Here is a 19,515-nt window from a genome sequence, read left to right as displayed (position 1 = left end):
TCCAGGTCTCCTACACTGCAGGAGGATTCTTTACCAGCTGAGCCACAAGGGAAGTCCAAGAATACTGGGTAGGTAGCCGAGCCCTTCTCCAAGGGATCTTCCCAACCCAGGAATCGAACCAGGGTCTCCTGCATTGCAGGCGGATTCTTTACCAACTGCAAAATCAGGGAAGCCTTGACACAACTTTAAAAAAAGAAAAAAAACCTGCAAATTAAAACAAGATCACTTCCCAAAAGATGGACACAAATTGAGTCACCTAAAAAAAAAAAAAATTAAGTCACCTGAGAAAAACAGGCCCAGAAAAAGGTGTGGAGAGACAGAGATGCCCCAGAATGTGAGCACCCCGCCCCCCCTCCCCATGACCCTACGGTGCCCAGCTTGGCACACTGGCTTTCAGATGCTGCTGACCCCGCCCAGGATCACTACCTGCACACCTGGGGCGAGAGAAACAAGCTTCAGGAAAGAACACCCGCCTTTCCAGCACAATGATGCTTACACTCCCAAAGGACTCTCTGCTACTCAGATATTCTCTCCTCATCCGTTCTGTTTTACACTGCTGGTCCCCACTCACCCCAGTCATCTCACATCCCAAGATAGGCTCACATGCAGCCCAGAGCTGGACTGCCCTACAGACTCCCACACACGTGCAAGATGGCTCCAAAACAATCATCGAGGGACTTCCCTGGTGGTCCAGTGGTTAAAATTCCATGCTTCTAATGTATGGGTTCGATTCCTGGTTGGGGAACTAAGATCCCACATGCTTCGTGGCAGACAGAAACTTGATTGAAAAAAACACAAGCTGCAGAAAGATAACAGTCACTATGGCCTGTTCATGGAATCAATGACTCAATGGATATGAGTTTGAGCAAACTCTGGGAGATGGTGAAGGACAGAGAAGCCTGGAGTGCTGCAGTCCATGGGGTCGGAAAGAGTCAGACACGACTGAGTGACTGAACAACAACTGCCTATTCACATGAATTTTTCAAACACACAAAATAACGTGAAACATTTTATTTAAGTTGCCAGCACAGTGTTGGCCTATAAGCTAACTGGCCTGGCCCCTGTGGCCTCTCCAGATCCAACATCCTGCCATGTCCCTGTCACTCAGCCCAGCCATGCTGGCCTCCTTGCCATCCCTTGTAGGCACAGCCCTGCCCCAGGACCTTTGCATAGGCTGTTCTCTCTACCCTCAATGTTTCTCATGAGGTAGCAGCATAGCCAAATCTCTCACACTTCTTAATCTTTCCTCACATGCCTCCTCTCAGGAAGACACACTGTATCTGCCCCCAAATCCCTGAACCCCCTAACCTGCTCCATGTTTTCCTTCGTCACTGTTACCTTCCGGCATACTTATAATTAATTATGTCTACTGTTCTTCATCTGTCTCTCCTGCTAGATCATAAAGCCAACGGAACCAAACCCTCAGTTGCTTTATTCACTGATGGATCTCCCAGGCCTGGAACAGAGGTCGGCACCCAGCAGGCACTCAGCAATATGAGTTCAGGAACAAATAAAATCAGAGTAGAAACGTCTAGGGAGCGACTATCTGCCTTCTCCTTTGTCTGTGTTTTAAAAAGCTTGTACTTGAGGTACTACAAGGTAGGGGTTGGCTGCAGGGGTAGCACACTTCGAGGTTTGCAGTATCTTAGTTCCCTGATCAGGGATTGAACCCAGGCCCTCAGCAGTGGAAGTGCAGTCTCAACCACTGGACCACTAGAGAAATCTCTCAGTTAAGTAAATCTTAAATATTATAATGCTAAAAGAAATCAACCCTGAATATTCATTGGAAGGACTTACGCTGAAGCTAAAGCTCCAATACTTTGGCACCTGATACGAAGAACAGACTCACTGGAAAAGACCCTGATGCTGGGAAAGATTGAGGGCAGGAGGAGAAGGGTACGACAGAGGATGAGATGGTTGGATGACATCACCGACTCAATGGACATGAGTTTGAGCAAGCTCTGGGAGTTGGTGAAAGACAGGCAAGCCCACTGTGCTGCAGTCCATGGGGTTGCAAAGAGTCAGACACAACTGAGTGGCTGACCAACCACAGACATTATAACTTTAATTAAAATGTGATCTGCAACCTCACTGGCCAGGCCGCAGCCTTGAGACTGGGGTGAATGGATGCTGAGACTCAGATCAGCAGTGATCCACCTCCAACAGCTCCCATTTCCTTTCTGGGTGGGGCAGTGAAACCCTATCCAGAGGGGGCACAGAGCAGATATCCTGAGGCCCAGGGGCAGGGGAGTAGGACCCCAGACCAGTCTTCTGCTTCACAGAGAGGCCCATAGAAGGCAGGGGAAAGGCCCAGACGTCACATAACTGTCCCTCCAGGGAACTCAGGCCAGTCAGACAGGCCTCCAGCACAAGCCTGGGATGAGCTTGGAGTAGAGAAGCAGGCAGAGGCTGAGAGGGGCCCCACGACTCCAGGGGCGTCTCTCCTCAACTTTGGGAATCAGCAGCCTGATCACAGGATCTCTGCTCATAGACATCAGGAAAGCATCTCTCAAGGGGTCACTGGGGCCAGGAAGTCTGCAACCCCGGTTAAACCACCCACCAGGAAACCTCCCCTTGCCCATCTCCGGAGCGGTAAGGCTCCTTGGGCTGCTGTAACAAAGCCACACCCTGGATGACTTAAAACATCTATCCTCTCTCAATTCTAGAGGCTGGAAGTCTGGGATTGAGGTGTGGGCTCCTTCTGAAGGTTCCAGGGGAGGAGCCTAACTTGCTCCTCCAGCCCCCGGTGGTCTCAGGCATTCCTTGGCTTATAGCCGCCTCCCTCCAATCTCTGCCTCTATCATCACCTCCCCTTCCTCTCTGTGTGTCCTCTTCCTATAAGGACATTCCTGTTGGACTTAGGAGCCATCTGATCCTTACTTTCATCACATCTGCAAAGACCCTATTTCCAAATAAGATCACATTCACCAGTAACGGGGGTTAGGACTTGGACATACTTTTTTTGGGGGGGGCTCAGAGGGGAGACTCTGATCAGCCCAATCCAGGGAGAAAAAGCCAGGGCAAAGCTGAGTGAAGTGCCTACTGCCTCCCATTGCACTCTTCCCTGCTCCCAGGATGACTCTGACTGCCAACTCCAAAACTCCACTCTCCAGGTGCCACCTCCTCCAGGAAGCCTTCAGGGAACTACCTAAGATGAGCCTGCTCTGATCTAATTAAGACCTGGGTCATTCCGTGGACAGTCACCCCACCCCATGCTAGATGCTATGTTCTGAATTTAAAGATAGATGAACAAGGGACTTCCCTGGTGGACCAATGGCTAAGAATTCTCCTTGCTCGCAAGGCAGAGGATGCCGGTTTGGTACCTGGTCAGGGAACTAAGATCCCACATGTCAAGGGGCAGTTAAGCCCTTAGTGCCGTAACTACTGAAGCCTGTGCACCACAACTCGAGTCTGTGCATCGCAACAAAAGATCCCACGTGACACAAAGAAGAGCTTGCATGACGCAACTAAGACCCAACACAGCCATAAATAAATATTTTTTAAAAAATAAAGATAAACGAATAAGATGGGGTCCCTGAGAAGCTGGGGGAGGGCAGGGAAGCCAGAGTATCCTATCCACCATCTGTACAGCACTGGTCTGGTAACAAAACACTTCCGCCTACCTTGCCTCATTATATTCTCAAAGGCCCACTGAACAGACACAGACACTGAGGCCTGAGGGCCAAATATCACCTGAGGTCACAGGTGCAGGAAGAGACTGAGCCCCCAATTTTGCATCAACATGTAGGCCTGTGCCCTCACGTTTCTCTCCCACAGGGCTCGGGGCACACAGGACAGGAGTTTCACAAATTAATCATTAATTTGATCTGCCCATTGAATTGCAAAATGCAATCCCGCCCCCACTGATAACAGGAAACACACCTCTAATAACCAGATGAGCCAAGACTCTGATTCACCTGTACGAGGCCGGCTTCTGGGATGAGACCAGACTCTTCCCGCTCCAGTCAGTCACTCTACCTCCTGGATCTGAGGATCCAGAGACACCCCCAGCCCCATAGGGCCCATTTTGTTGTCGTTGTTGTTCAGTTGTAGGGTCGTATCCTACTCTTTGCGACCCCATGGACTGCGGCACTCCAATCTCCCAGAGTTTGCTCAAACTTATATCCATTGAGTCAGTGATGCCATCTAACCATCTCGTCCTCTGTCGCCTCCTTCTCCTCCTGCCCTCAATTTTTCCCAGCATCAGGGTCTTTTCCAGTGAGTTGGCTCAACTCAGGGAAGATTGTAGTGTGGGCTGATTCAGTCTGGATTTGGGAATGCCATACCTTTGACTAAAGTTCTAACTTCCTTTGATTTTAAAGGCAAGAAGAATCAAAGAAAAGATCAAAAAAAAAAAAAAAAAACAGGAAACCCAAGCACGTTGCTAAAACAGCAGAATGAGTTGCTTAAGCTGAGTCATGCTTGACTCCTCCATTTCTCTCCCACCCAAAAACCATCCATCAGGAAGTCTTGGCTGCTCTTGCTCTAAGACACACCCAAAATCCATCCACTTTTTTCCAACACCACCCCTGGCCCCTAGCATCATTTGCTTGGACCAGTGCAGTCATCTTTTCACTGGTTTTCTCATGTTTGCCTTTGTCCCTAGGCTGTTCCCCACACAGATCAGAGCTACTGGTTTAAAAGGTACATATGATCATGGCTCCTGGTCTTGTTTTTGCTAACTGTATACAGCTTCTCCATCTTTGGCTGCAAAGAATATAATCAATCTGATTTCGGTGTTGACCATCTGGTGATGTCCATGTGTAGAGTCTTCTCTTGTGTTGTTGGAAGAGGGTGTTTGCTATGACCAGTGCATTCTCTTGACAAAACTCTATTAGCCTTTGCCCTGCTTCATTCCGTACTCCAAGGCCAAATTTGCCAGTTACTCCAGGTGTTTCTTGACTTCCTACTTTTGCATTCCAGTCCCCTATAATGAAAAGGACATCTTTTTTGGGTGTTAGTTCTAAAAGGTCTTGTAGGTCTTCATAGAACCGATTAACTTCAGCTTCTTCAGCATTACTGGTTGGGGCATAGGCCTGGATTACTGTAATATTGAATGGTTTGCCTTGGAAACGAACAGAAATCATTCTGTCATTTTTAAGATTGCATCCAAGTACTGCATTTCAGACTCTTTTGTTGACCATGATGGCTACTCCATTTCTTCTAAGGGATTCCTGCCCACAGTAGTAGATATAATGGTCATCTGAGTTAAATTCACCCATTCCAGTCCATTTTAGTTCACTGATTCCTAGAATGTCGACGTTCACTCTTGCCATCTCCTGTTTGACCACTTCCAATTTGCCTTGATTCATGGACCTAACATTCCAGGTTCCTATGCAATATTGCTCTTTACAGCACCGGACCTTGCTTCTATCACTGGTCACATCCACAACTGGGTATTGGTTTTGCTTTTGCTCCATCCCTTTATTCCTTCTATAGTTATTTCTCCACTGAGCTCCAGTAGCATACTGGGCACCTACCGACCTGGGGAATTCCTCATTCAGTATCCTATCATTTTGCCCTTTGTCACTGTTCATGGGGTTCTCAACAACAGACTGGTTCCAAATAGGAAAAGGTGTACGTCAAGGTTGTATATTGTCACCTTGCTTATTTAACTTATATGCAGAGTACATCATGAGGAATGCTGGGCTGGAAGAAGCACAAGCTGGAATCAAGATTGCTGGGAGAAATATCAATAACCTCAGATATGCAGATGACACCACCCTTATGGCAGAAAGTGAAGAGGAACTCAAAAGCCTCTTGATGAAAGTGAAAGAGGAGAGTGAAAAGGTTGGTTTGAAGCTCAACATTCAGAAAACAAAGATCATGGCATCTGGTCCCATCACTTCATGGGAAATAGATGGAAAAACAGTGGAAACAGTGTCAGACTTTGTTTTTTTGGGCTCCAAAATCACTGCAGATGCTGATTGCAGCCATGAAATTAAAAGACGCTTGCTCCTTGGAAGGAAAGTTATGACCAACCTTGATAGTATATTAAAAAGCAGAGACATTACTTTGCCAACCAAGGTCCGTCTAGTCAAGGCAATGGTTTTTCCCGTGGTCATGTATGGTTGTGAGAGTTGGACTGTGAAGAAGGCTGATCGCCGAAGAATCGATGCTTTTGAACTGTGGTGTTGGAGAAGACTCTTGAGAGTCCCTTATACTGCAAGGAGATCCAACCAGTCCATTCTAAAGGAGATCAATCCTAGATGTTCATTGGAGGGACTGATGCTAAAGCTGAAACTGCAATACTTTGGCCACCTCATGCGACGAGTTGACTCACTGGAAAAGACTCTGATGCTGGGAAAGGTTGGGGGCGGGAGGAGAAGGGGACGACGGAGAATGAGATGGCTGGATGGCATCACCGACTCTGTGGACATGAGTTTGAGTGTACTCCGGGAGTTGGTGATGGACAGGGAGGCCTGGCGTGCTGTGATTCATGGGGTCGCGGAGAGTCGGACACGACTGAGCGACTGAACTGAACTGAACTGATGATCATGGCATTTTCCTGGTCAAACACCTCCCATGGCTCCCTACTTATCTAGGGATTAAATCCCAAACTCTAACAGTGACCTAGTCGCACCCTCTGGCTCCCTGAAGCCACATTAATAGTAGCTCCCTTTACAATCCACCTCGCTCACTCGGATCCAGCCACATTGGCCTCACTGTTCCTGGGCCCACCAGGCAAGATTCTGCCATAGGGTCTTTGCATTGACGATTTGCTCCTCCAAGGGCAATCTTCTTTCCAAGGTCCACATAAGTGATTCCTTAATTTCTCAAGTCTAAAGTCACCTTCTCACTGAGGCCCTCCATCAACAATATTTGCTGGTTTCTCACTGCATGTCAGGCTCTTTTCTAGGTCCTAGGGACTATGCTGCTGCTGCTGCTGCTAAGTCACTTCAGTCGTGTCTGACTCTGTGCGACCCCATAGACGGAAGCCCACCAGGCTCCCCCGTCCATGGGATTCTCCAGGGACTATAGCAGTGAACAAAATGGACAAAGAGACTATCCTTTCTAATGTAGTCCTTCCCCCATCACATTCCATCCATCACCTGTTTTGTCTGCCCAGCATTATCAACATCGCAATTCCTATGTATTTGTTGACAAGTCCCCCTTTCTACTGCCTGGAATGCAGTCATGACAGATTGAGCTACAGCAGTCACCTTGGGTCATGAGGCAGCCTTGAGAATGGAAGCCACACACAAAGGATGGTAGAGAAGAAAGATAAGAAACACAATCCCCATGGCTTCATGGAGCCACCCCATCAGCCCTGGGCAGTGAGTCCTCAGAGAAAGGTCCATTAGACTCACAAAGAGATCCTATACCATACACCAAAAGGGCTAACATGAAAAAGACTGACAAATGTCAGCAAGGATGTGGAGCCACCAGAATGCACACTGGTGAAAGTGCAGTTTGGTACAGTCAGTACAGAAAATGATGTGGCAGTCTCCCAAAGCTAAATAACACAAATGTCCACAAATGAATGACAAATGGCACATTCATACAATGGGACATCACCCAAGCAAAGAAAAAGAATGGACATAGATGACCTAAACGAGCACAGTGATGACCAACAGAAAGTCGACACCCATTGATGTGATATTCCAGGGAATGGGCAAAGCTAATCTCTGGTGCTAGAGGTGGGGGTTGCAGCACCTTGGGATGAGAGCTGACATGGAGGGATTCAGGACAGCCTTCCACACAGGTGAGCATGCCAAGCACACACACCCACATAATTCATCAACCTCTACATCGAAGGTTGCACACTTTCCTGCATTGATGCTAAATTTAGAATTTTTTAAATTTTTTCAGCCTCGCCACTCAGCTTGTAAGATCTTAGTTTCAGGACCAGGGATCAAATCCATGTACCCTGCAGTGGAAGTACAGAGCCCTAACCACTGGACTGCCAGGGAATTTAGATTTTTTAATGAAAAAAAAAATTAAAGCAAAAAAAATTTTAATATAAAGGGTGAGGGCTTTTGAGCTGTTTAGCACTCCCTCAAGAGGCACCTCAGCCCACAAAGGCTCAACAGGGAGACTGTATCCCGTCAAATCTGACCTCTGAAGCTCTCAGCCTGCCTCTGGGAGACCAATGAGGAGACCACTGGGGACCCAGGAAGAAGCGGGGGAGGTGTCTGGAGGCCCTCCCTTCAAGCAAGGGGACCCAGCTCTATGTCTGCAGCCAGCCACTCCCCATCTCCTAACTTCCTGCCCTTCTCCATCTACCAGAACTTTCTGTGCCCTGGTTTCCTCATCTGTAAATAGGGTTTGGAAACAGGGAGGACCAACCTCAACTGGGGAGTCATATTGACATAATGAGATGAGCACAGCACTGAGCCCCTGGGCTCTTCCTGCCCAAACCCAGAACCACAGTCTAATCACAAGAGAAACATCAGACAAATCCCGGTGGAAAGGCATCCGAACAAACCCCTAACTAGTGCTCTTCGAAATCATCCAGGTCAGCAAAACCGACAACAGTTGAGAAACAGGCACAGCCAAGAGAAGCCTAAGGAGACACAATGACGAAGCGTGAGGTGGTGCCTGGACGGGACCCTAGCAGAGGAAAAAGGAAACGAAGGCCTTCTCTGGAGGTCGAGTGGTTAGACTCTACGCTTCCCCTGCAGAGGGCACAGGTTCGATCCTTGGATGGGAAACCAAGATACTACATGCCTCGAGGTGCAGCCAAAAAGAAATTTTTTTAAGAGAAAAGAAAAAGGAGATGAGATAGGAACTAAGGAAATCCCAACAAAGTGCTGACATTAGTTAATACTAATGGATCACCAGTAATAGACCACACTAATTAAAGATGTGAACAACAGGGGAAACCAAATGTGGGAAACAGGGGAGCCCTCTGGACTGTCTTCTCCGTTTTTCTGTAAATCTAAAATCGTTTAAAAATTAGGAAGCTATCAAGACACAAACAGGACCTATCTCACAGGGCTCTGTGAGGGTCACATCAGTGCCTGGCTGAGTTACATCAGAGCTGAGAAGCAAAGGAAAAATGTGAGCCCCAGTAATGCTCCAGAACATTAAATTCGTTGAGAAAATATTGAAATGTTTAAAAGTAGATATATTAAAACAATATTGGGACTTCCCTGGTGGTCCACCAGTTAAGAAACCACCTTCTAACGCAAGGGAGCCCTGACCAGGGAACTAAGATCTTACATGCCACGGGGAAACTAAGCCTGTATGCACTGCAACTAGAGAAAGCCCACACACCACAACGAAGACCCAGCATGATTAAAAAAAAAAATTAATAAAAAAATACAACCACATTAAGTTTAAATATTTTATTTAAACCAGAATTTATTATAAATTTACCCCTGGCTTTTCTTTTTTTTTTTAACTCCCCTAGCTTTAATGGAAGCAAATTCATTGCATTCAATTTCTATTGCCATGTAACAAATTGTCAAACGTGTACTGGCTTAAAATGTCACACATTTACTATCCGACAGCTTTGGAGGTCAGAAATCCAAAATGGGTCCCAGGTGGCACTAGTGGTAAAGAACCCGCCTGCCAGTGCGGGAGACCTAAGAGACATGGGTTCGATCCCTGGGTTGGGAAGATCCCCTGGAGAAGGGAGTGGCAACTCACTTCAGTATTCTTGCCTGGAGAAGTCCCATGGACAGAGAAGCCTGGAGGGCTATAGTCTATGGGGTCGCACAGAGTCGAACACAACTGAAGTGACTTAACACGCACACACCATAACAGGGCTAAAATCAAGGTGTCTGCAGGGCTGGTTCCTCCTGGAGGCTTTCTGGGAGAATCCAGTCGCCTAGCTTTTCCAGTTCCTAGAATCCGCCTGCATTCCTTGGCCCCCTTATCACTCCAACCTCAGATTTCATCATCACAGCCTTTCTGACTCCCCTGCCTCCCTCTTACAAGGACCCTTATGATGACGTTGATCCCACCCAGATAATTCCGGGCAATCATCCCATCCTGAACTCCTTAATGTAATCACATCTATAAAGCCCCTTTTGTCACATGGGGGTAACACACCCACAGGTCCCGGGATTAGAACTTCTTTGAGGGGCCATCATCCTGCTTCCCACACCCCCTCAGAGATGCGAGGCTTCCTCCCACACAGCCCCACCCACACCCAGGAGCACCCACTGTCCGGGCAGGGTGACGTTTGTTCCCCTGTGCCCCTTCCTTTCCAGGGCATCCTTGTCTGCAGCCACCAAGCAGGGACCCCGCCAGGACAAAGTGGACCAGCTCCCACCGCGGGAGGCCCACTGTCCTCCTAAAGTGCAGCCCCACCCCCAGGATGCTCAGTCCAGCCCTCCTTGTGTGAACCTCCACCCTTTATCTACAATCTGAACTTCCTTAAAAGAAACCAAGTCGGGGGAGGGTTCCCTGGTGGCTCAGTGGTAAAGAATCTGCCCGCCAATGCAGGAGACACAGATTCAATCCCTGATCCAGGAGATTCCCACGTGCTGCAGAGCAACTAAGCCCAGGTGCTACGACTGAGCCTGTGCTCTAGAGCCCGTAAGCTGAAACTACTGAACCCACATGCCGCAACTACTGAGGCCCGAGTGCCCAGAACCTGTACTCCACAACAAGAGAAGTCACCGCAGTGAAAGAGTGGTCCCCACTCACCACAAGTAGAGAAAAGCCTGTGCAGCAACGAAGACCCAGCATAGCCAAAAATAGATAAATAAAATTATTTTTTTAAAAAAAAGAAATACGGGGCAGAACACAGTCTGGGTGGGTCTTCTTGCAAGTGCTGCAGTGGGGCAGGGTGGGGGATGCCTTTGTTCTCAAAACTCAGGTCTGTGAGAAGCCCCTTTGGGGCCTCAGGCAGGCGCCGTCCTCCTCCCAAATTCTAAGACCAAAACACAGCCTGGCCTGACAATGACACTGGGTGTCCATCGGAACAGGAACTGAGACACGCCCCAAAGAGCTCCGCCGGCTGCACTGTCAGCCAGAAAGCTGAGCGCCTAAAAGGCCAGCCTCCCCTCTCCCCGGGGCAGCATCAGAACTGGGGAGGGGGGTGTCTCCCAAAGCAACTCTCCAAAAGCCAACAGGTTCCCACAGGACAGATGGGGGAGCAAAGGTCAGAGGACAGACAGACTCGGGGTTCTAAGGGTCTCAGGAAGCTTCCTGGCTGGGCAGGAACCAAGTGACCACTGAGCCACACTCCCTCAGCCCCGCGAAAGGGACCCAAAGGTGGGGGCCCAGGGCATTTCTGAACAGCTGAACAAGTTCATCATTTCGAAAACTCCTCACTATACCTCGGAATTCTTTTTGACGGGACAACAGCCCCATGGCAGCTTCAGAGGCGGGGGTCCTTTGCTTTCAATTCAGTTCAGTTCAGTTGCTCAGTCGTGTCCGACTCTTAGCGACCCCATGAACCACAGCACGCCAGGCCTCCCTGTCCATCACCAACTCCCGGAGTTCACTCAAACTCATGTCCATCGAGTCGGTGATGCCATCCAGCCACCTCTTTACATCATTGTTATTTACCATAGGCCTGTTTGAGCAGTGGTTCTCAAAGTGTGGTCCCTGGACCAGCAGCATCACCTGTGAACCTGACAGAAATGCTGATTCTCAGGTCCTTCTCAAACCTGCCGACTCAGCATCTCTGGGGCAGGAACTCAGACGTCTGTTTTTTAACAAGCCCTCCTGGGGCTCCTGCCACATGAGACGGTTAGAGAACTACGGTGTCAGAGACTAAGATGAACTGATGTCAGATACTTGCTTCAGGATAACTCAGGAAAGGGGAAATGGATGTGGGTGGCGGTACAGATGAAACCAGCAGGCAGGGACTCGATGTCTATTAAACCAGGCGAAGGGCACGTGGCAATCTTGTTGTGCTCTTTTTTTAAATGCACATTTGAAATTTTCATAACACGTTCTTTTAAACCAGTTAAAAGTGGCAACCCCTACCGCACCCCCAGAGAAACAGATCTTCTGTCTTCCTGAAGCCAACTCCACAAACTGTCCGATTTGGCCACTGGATGAGTTTGGGATCACGTTGTATTTCAAAATACTTGAATTTGTTGACAACATCTTAAAAATGGCAGGTACGTTCCGGATTCCCAGCTTCTAAAAAACCGGGAGGTGTGCTGGCTCTAGGTCTGCATCCCCACGTAGCCTCAGTAGCGTAGCGTGCTGAGCTAAGCAGCAGCTGCTCCTGGCACAGGACTTGCAATCCGGATCACCACAGGCTCCATGGCTCCCTAACACCTCACACCAGGCTGCTTTACTCACTGGCATTGTCAGCATGGCCCTTCCAGGGACCTGAGTTTGTAAGCCCTGACCTACAATAACACAGGATGAGAACATGGTACTCATTCATTTATTCCAACCCTGCCTAAGCATCTAATATGCTCACAACTGGTCCTCAAGTGTCATGGGGAAGCAAAGTTCATCAGACAGAGCTGAGCAGGGATTAGGAAAATGACAGGTTATTCACAAATGACTCAGACACACAATAGGAAGAGCTCAGCTCATTAAGCATATTTACTGGCACTGGAACATCATTTAACACTGGCAGGACTGGGACTTCCCTGGCGGCCCAGCGGTTAGGACTCCACACTTCCACTGCAGGGAGTACGGGTTCGATCACTGGTTGGGGAACTAAGAACCTGCATGCCACGTGATATGGCCAAAGAAACAAAACATTGGCAGGACTGTCAATAGGCTGGGATACTGGTGGGGCATTAGCTACCAAAGCAAACTCTGGTATGAGTGATGATACACTCCGGTATACACTCTGGGGTACTATTGGGGAATTAGCTACTAAAGCAAAGGTCCATGCCCAACACCCCAGTAATCCCATTCCTGGGTATTTGCTAAGAGAAATGAAAATCCATGTCCACACAAATGCTCCCAGCAGTTTTACTCCTGGTAGCCCCAAACCAGTAACAACCCAATTATTAACCAAAACATCACTGTATATTCACACAATGGTATATTTACACAGCAGTGAGGAAGAACATGCTGACTGCAGCCAGGAAATTAAAAGACGCTTACTCCTTGGAAGGAAAGTTATGACCAACCTAGACAGCATATTAAAAAGCACAGACATTACTTGCCAACCAAGGTTCATCTAGTCAAGGCTATGGTTTTTCCTGTGGTCATGTATGGATGTGAGAGTTGGACTGTGAAGAAAGCTGATCGCCGAAGAATTGATGCTTTTGAACTGTGGTGCTGGAGAAGACTCTTGAGAGTCCCTTGGACTGCAAGGAGATCCAACCAGTCCATTCTAAAGGAGATCAATCCTGGGTGTTCATTGGAAGGACTGATGCTAAAGCTGAAACTCCAATACTTTGGCCACCTCATACGACGAGTTGACTCAATGGAAGAGAGTCTGATGCTGGGAGGGATTGGGGGTGGGAGGAGACGGGGACGACAGAGAATGAGATGGCTGGATGGCATCACTGACTCGATGGACATGAGTTTGAGTGAACTCCGGGAGTTGGTGATGGACAGGGAGGCCTGGGGTGCTGTGATTCATGGGGTCGCAAGGAGTCGGATACGACTGAGCGACTGAACTGAAATGAACTGAACTGAACTGAGGAAGAACAGCCACATGCGATGTGGGTCTATCTCACAATGTTGAGCAAAGAAGCCAGACCATATCAGTACCCACTGTGTGATTCCATTTTGATAAAAGTACAAAACCAGGTAAAACTAAGCTATGCTGGAAGAAGTCAGGGTAGCAGGCACCCTTGGGGCTGGGTAGCAAGGGAGTGGGGAGCACCAGGGGATTCTACGATCCTGCTGGTTACTTGAGGATGTTCAGTTGTGAAAGTTCTGCCTGTTACGATGATAACAGCATTTACTGGGTACCAGGCTCAAAGGTCACCTTTATCCCTTTCTCCCACAAAACAAACCCTGACTTGCTTCCAGTATTGGGGACAAAGCCTTAAATCTCAGAGAAGATGGACCCCGACTGTAGTCTAGGCCCATGAGCCCGTCTAGCTTCTGGTAGCTTCTGAGAAAAAAAAAATCCTCTTGCGATAAGAGGAAGAACTGAACAGAGCCCTCCCGTTGTACCATCCCTCCTTCTGGCTTTGAATGATATGTGTGACAGTGTGATGTCTGGTACTGTGGCAGCCATCATGAGATTATGAGAGCAAGGCTCCAAAAGTCACATAGACACTGAACCAGTGCCCTGAAATAACTGAGCTGCTGAATAAATCTGGAAACATCCACCACCTCCAGTCTCTCACAAAGCACAATAATAAAGCTCCCTATTATACCAGCCACTTGGAAGCAGGTTTTCTGTTGTTTGCAGCCCAAAGGATTCCATCTGAAGCAATGCTTTCATTTAAATCTGACAGTCCATGAGGTAGGTACCATTATCTGCTCTGTTTTGTTGATGAGAAAACTGAGGCACCCAGAGATTAAACCACTTACTTGCCCAAGGACACAAACCCAGTAGTGACAGAGGGCCCTCAACTCTAGTCTGCACACAGACTAGAGTTGTGTGGGCCCTAACATTCTACTGCCTTGGTAAAGGCTCATCGTAGGTGTGGATGGGGAAGGATCATAGGGAAGGGAGAAGACTGCTGAAACACACACACAGTTCCGATTCTAGCACCCCAGGTGAATCAGGCACACCCTCATCCTCCACTGACTACACCACCACAGTGGGAACTCCAGGCAGTGCAGCTGACCCTGCTCTTTAAGAAAAGCACAATTTCCCCCAGAACTGACTTCAGCCCCACTTTCTCCAAATAAATCAGGCAGAGGATGGCCCTTCCTTCAAACACCCCCATTGCACCCCAATAAGAAAGTGGGCGATTTCTCAAGTATGAAACAGCTCAGCAAACTACAGTCCATGGGCCACATCTGGCCTTGGTGCCTGTTTCTGGGCATCCTGGAAGCTAACAATGGCTTTACATTTTTATATTATTTTTTAACTTTCTATTTTATATTGGAGTATAGCTGATTAACAATGTTGTGATAATTTCAGGTGGACAGCCAAAGGACTCAGTCATACATGTATATGTATCCATTCTCCCCCAAACTCTCCTCCCATCCATACATTCTTAAATGTTTGAAGAAAAAAAAAAACAAAACAAGAGTACTTATTGGCAACACATGAAATTCACAAGTTGGTGTCCTCAAGCAAAGCTGCTGTGGCACTTAGACAACCCCCGCTCAGGGATGTCTCAAGGATGTCCACATACAGGACCACACGGAGGTGACAGGCTGAGACAGAACCTGTCTGGCCTCTAAAGCTGAAAAATATTTACTATTTGTCCTCTACCACTAATGTGGCAACCCCTGCCCCCTCCCCCTCAGTCCCCATGGAGACACAAGTACCTCCCCTTCCTCCTCGGTGGCAGCGCCAAGAATCAAGTGACCAAGGACATGCACTGCTCTGAAGAAGGCACCCGGGTGCAGACAGGCCACATAACGATGGTTGCTAAATGAGGCTTCCTCCACTCACCTTGGCCCGGGTTCAAGAGCGCATGGGGAAACTTGCCAAGGTCTCGTAAGATGGCGCAATGGTGCTGTGAGCCTGGAAGAATCAGAGGCTCAGGGCTGCCTACTTCAAAGGCTTCATCTTTTGCAAGCAGCTGTGCATGTTGTAATCACCCTGGGGGCCGGGCAACCCGGTCTACCACCTACTGAACCCGATCCATGCCACCGGGATGAGGTTGGGGGGCAGGAAGGGTACAGGTACCAACCCTCCCTCAGGTTAAACTCTATCATGACTTTTTAAAATTGTGCTCCAGGCCCGAGTCACTGAGCCGCCGCTGAGGACTCAGCAGCCTCCCCCTTGAGCCCCCTCGCTTCCCGATGCTCCATCCCCCCTGCCCGCCTTCTCCCGCCGCAGCCTTCCGCAGGCCGTTTCTACCGAGGAAAAGGAATCATATTGTATGTCTGCTATCCAGAACCTCCACTCTTTCGACCCCTTTGCTGATGCAAGTAAGGGTGATGATCTGCTTCCTGCTGGCACTGAGGATTAAATCCATATAAGAATTCAACAGAGAAACGGCAGGAAGATCCTTACTACTGTCCAAGGGATCGCTGATGATTACAATAAAAAGAAACTAGCGAAGGCGTTTAAGAAGAAATTTGCCTGCAATGGTACTGTAATTGAGCATTGAGAATATGGAGAAGTAATTCAGCTACAGGGTGACCAGTGCAAGAACATATGCCAGTTCCTGGTAAAGACTGAACTGGCTAAGTACAACCAGCTGAAGGTTCATGGGTTTTAAGTGCTTTTGGCTCACTGAAGCTTAAGTGAGGATTTCCTTGCAATGAGTAGAATTTCCCTTCTATCCCTTGTCACAAGTTTAAAAACCTCACAGCTTGTATAATGTAACCATTTGGGGTCTGCATTTAACTTGGACTAGTGTAACTCCTTCATGCAATAAACTGAAAAGAGCCAAAAAAATAAAATAAAATTGTGCTCCAATACACATTAACATCAAATATATCATCTTCACAATTGTTAAGTTTACAGCTCAGCAGCATGAAGCACATTCACATCATTGTGTAAACATCAGTTCAGTTCAGTTCAGTCGCTCAGTCGTGTCCGAATCTCTGTGACCCCATGAATCACAGCATGCCAGGCCTCCCTGTCCATCACCAACTCCTGGAGTTCACTCAAACTCATGTCCATCGAGTCAGTGATGCCATCCAGCCATCTCCAAAACTTCTCATCTTCCCCAACTGAAACTGTATTCCCATCAGCCCCCGGAACCCACCCTTCTATCCTTTGTCTCTATGAGTTTGCTCCCATGGGGACCTGCCATAAGTAGAAACAATCATACAATATGTGTCTTTTCGTGACTAGCTTATTTCACTCAGCACAGTATCCTCAAAGTTCATCCATATGGTAGCCTGTGTCAGAATTTCCTTCCTTTCTGAGGCTGAATCCCATTCCAAAATATGGATGAACCACATTCTGTTTATCCGTCCATCTATGGAGAAGGAAACGGTAACCCACTCCAGTATTCTTGCCTGGAGAATCCCGTGGACGGAGAAGCCTGATAGGCCACAGTCCACGGGGTCGCATAGAGTTGGACACGACTGAGCGACGGAATGGAACGGAACAGATGGAGGGACACGTGGGTTGTTTTCACCTTTTGGCTATTGCGAATAATGCTGCAATGAACATGAGTGTGCACCTATCTCTTCAAGTCCCTGCTTTCAATTATTTTGAATACGTATCCCAGAGGTAAAACTGCTGCATCCAATGGCAATTCTATGTTTTCATTTTTTGAGGCACTGCCTGCCAGACTTACCCCACAGCAGCTGCACCATTTTACAATCCCTCCAACACTGCACAAGAGTTCCAATCTCTCCACGTCCTGGCCAATCACTGTCATTTTTTTTTTTTTAATAGCAGCCCTTCCATCAGGCATGAGGTGATCACTCACTGTGGTTAGGATTTGTATTTCCCCAATGATGAGTGACACAGGGCGCTTCCTCCTGTGCCTGTTGGTTATCTGTATATCTTCCTTGGAGAAATCTCTAAGTCCTTGGCCCATTTTCTAATTGGGTTGTTTTTTGGTGTGATTGAGTTGTCCTACTAAGACTTTAAGACCAGATTTATGCCCTATACCTTCCATCTCCTTTTATATATATACTTATTTATTTATTTGTCTATACTAGGTCTTAGCTGCGGCACACAGGATCTTTTTTTTAGTTGTGGCACTCAGACTCTTAGCTGGGGCTTCCCAAGTGGCTCGGTGGTAAAGAATCCGCCTGCCAATGCAGGAGACGCAGGAGATGTGGTATGGGGCGGGAAGATGCACTGCAGCAGGAAATGGCAACCCACTCCAGTATCCTGCCTGGAAAATCCTATGGACAGAGGAGCCTGACTGACTACAGTCAATGGGGTGGCAGAGTCAGACATTGCTGAGCAACTGCGCACGCACACACAAAGACTCTTAGTTGCAGTACGTGGGATCTAGTTCCCTAACCAGGGATCAAACCCAGGCCCGCTGCATGGGGGGCACGGAATCTGAGCCACTGGACCACCAGGGAAGTCCCTCCACCTGCTTTTGACTGCCCTCCTGGATATTTCCATCTGGGAAAACAGCTCCACGATCCACGGAGTCCCTCAGATAGAAATTGAAGAGTCTGACTTCTCTTCTGCCCCCACACCCCAAGTCTCATCTGTCAGGACATGTGGTTGACTCTCCCTGAAAAAGGAAACTGGACTTTGTTCCCTCCTTCCAATTACACTGCCTCCTTGCTGGCCTCCCTGCCTCCTCTCCGAGCCCCCCAGCCCTCCCCATCACCCCACCCCCGCTTTCTATTCACAGCATCAGAGGGCTCTGTAACACGCGTCAGATCGTGGGCTCCCCTGCTCAGAAACACTGGCATCTCAAGGAACTGAAAACTATATGGAAACTCCTTCCCAGGTCCCACAAGCCCTCAGCCCGCCTCTCCCTCTCACCACCCTCTCCCTGTCACTGCTCCCCGAGCCCACGGTTTCCTCTTCCTCCAGTGCGGTAAGCAACTTCCCACATCCAGCCCTTTGCACTTGCTGTGCCCTTGGCCCACCCTGCTGTTCCTGTGCCCAGCTCCTCATCACCTCAACCAGCCCCTCCTCAGGGAGGCCCTCCGGACCACCCACCCAAAGGAGAAGGACCTGGCCTGGGGTGTCCACGACTGTAGCTCCCTTGCCCCGCACAATGCCCGGTTCACAGCACCTGCTCAGAAAACACACACTGAAGGCTGCTCGAGTCCAAAACCACAAAGAGGATTCGAAAAACACCCTCCCCACACTCGCCCCTCCTCCCCCGGGTTGAAAGGACATCGAAAGCCTCAGCTGGACTCTGCCCCAGCCGCCGGCCTTTCTCCCTCCCCCGCCAAGGACACAGGTGGCCGGGACTGCTGGCAGCTCTGCCCCACTTATCTGGGCTCCCAGGCCACATATCACAGCTGCCGGAGCCCGAGGGAACATGGAGGTCAGTGATGTCATCCTCTTGCAAGACAGGACAGGGAGGACCAGGATGCTCCCAGGGACAGGCTCCAGCTCCAGCCCCAGCCCAGGTCCGTGGCCGCAGCCAACTCAGCTCCCACTTCCCCAGGCCACACTATTCCATGTGCCCCGACACACACCCTTCTTTCCCATCCCTAGCACCACCAACCCCATCATCACCCCCACCACCACCCCTCCATCCCCACCACTCCCATCATCCCCACCCCCTCCATCACCCCCACCAAAAGCACTTTGAATCCCTGAATCACACAGAAAGCTCCACGTCGCGGACACTAACATCATCTCATCTGACATTTGAGGAAACGGAGACTCAGGAAGATGACATCACTGCCGAAGTATGGCCAGTTTTCTGAATCCTCACTCTCTCTATATATATACCACCACATATACTATCAATAGAATGATAATTATAGTCATAAATTATATTTTTAAATTATTTTCATTATTCCCTCACTTAAGCAGGCAGAAAGCACAAGTGCTGTCAGAGATAAGGAAACCGAGATTTACAATGGGCCTAAGGCCATAAGTAGCACGAGAACCCTGAGGGGCTCTCGACTGCCCAGTTTCCTGCTACAACCAAAGCTTCCATCACC

General features: G+C 48.7%; 1 protein-coding gene and 1 pseudogene across 6 annotated transcripts in view; one reads left to right on the top strand and one right to left on the bottom strand.

Moving 5' to 3' along the window:
- SCARB1 (scavenger receptor class B member 1) overlaps window positions 1–19,515 on the bottom strand; it is a 200,724-nt gene that overhangs the window by 156,338 nt on the left and 24,871 nt on the right. The window lies entirely within an intron of this gene.
- LOC148774868 (eukaryotic translation initiation factor 1 pseudogene) lies at window positions 15,840–16,181 on the top strand (annotated as a pseudogene).

Source organism: Moschus berezovskii, chromosome 19 (assembly GCF_049115385.1).
Source record: "Moschus berezovskii isolate FMDL1 chromosome 19, NW_MosBer_1.0, whole genome shotgun sequence".
Taxonomy (NCBI): domain Eukaryota; kingdom Metazoa; phylum Chordata; class Mammalia; order Artiodactyla; family Moschidae; genus Moschus; species Moschus berezovskii.
Note: the sequence above shows the minus strand (reverse complement) of the source record. Positions and strands in the feature narration are given on the sequence as shown.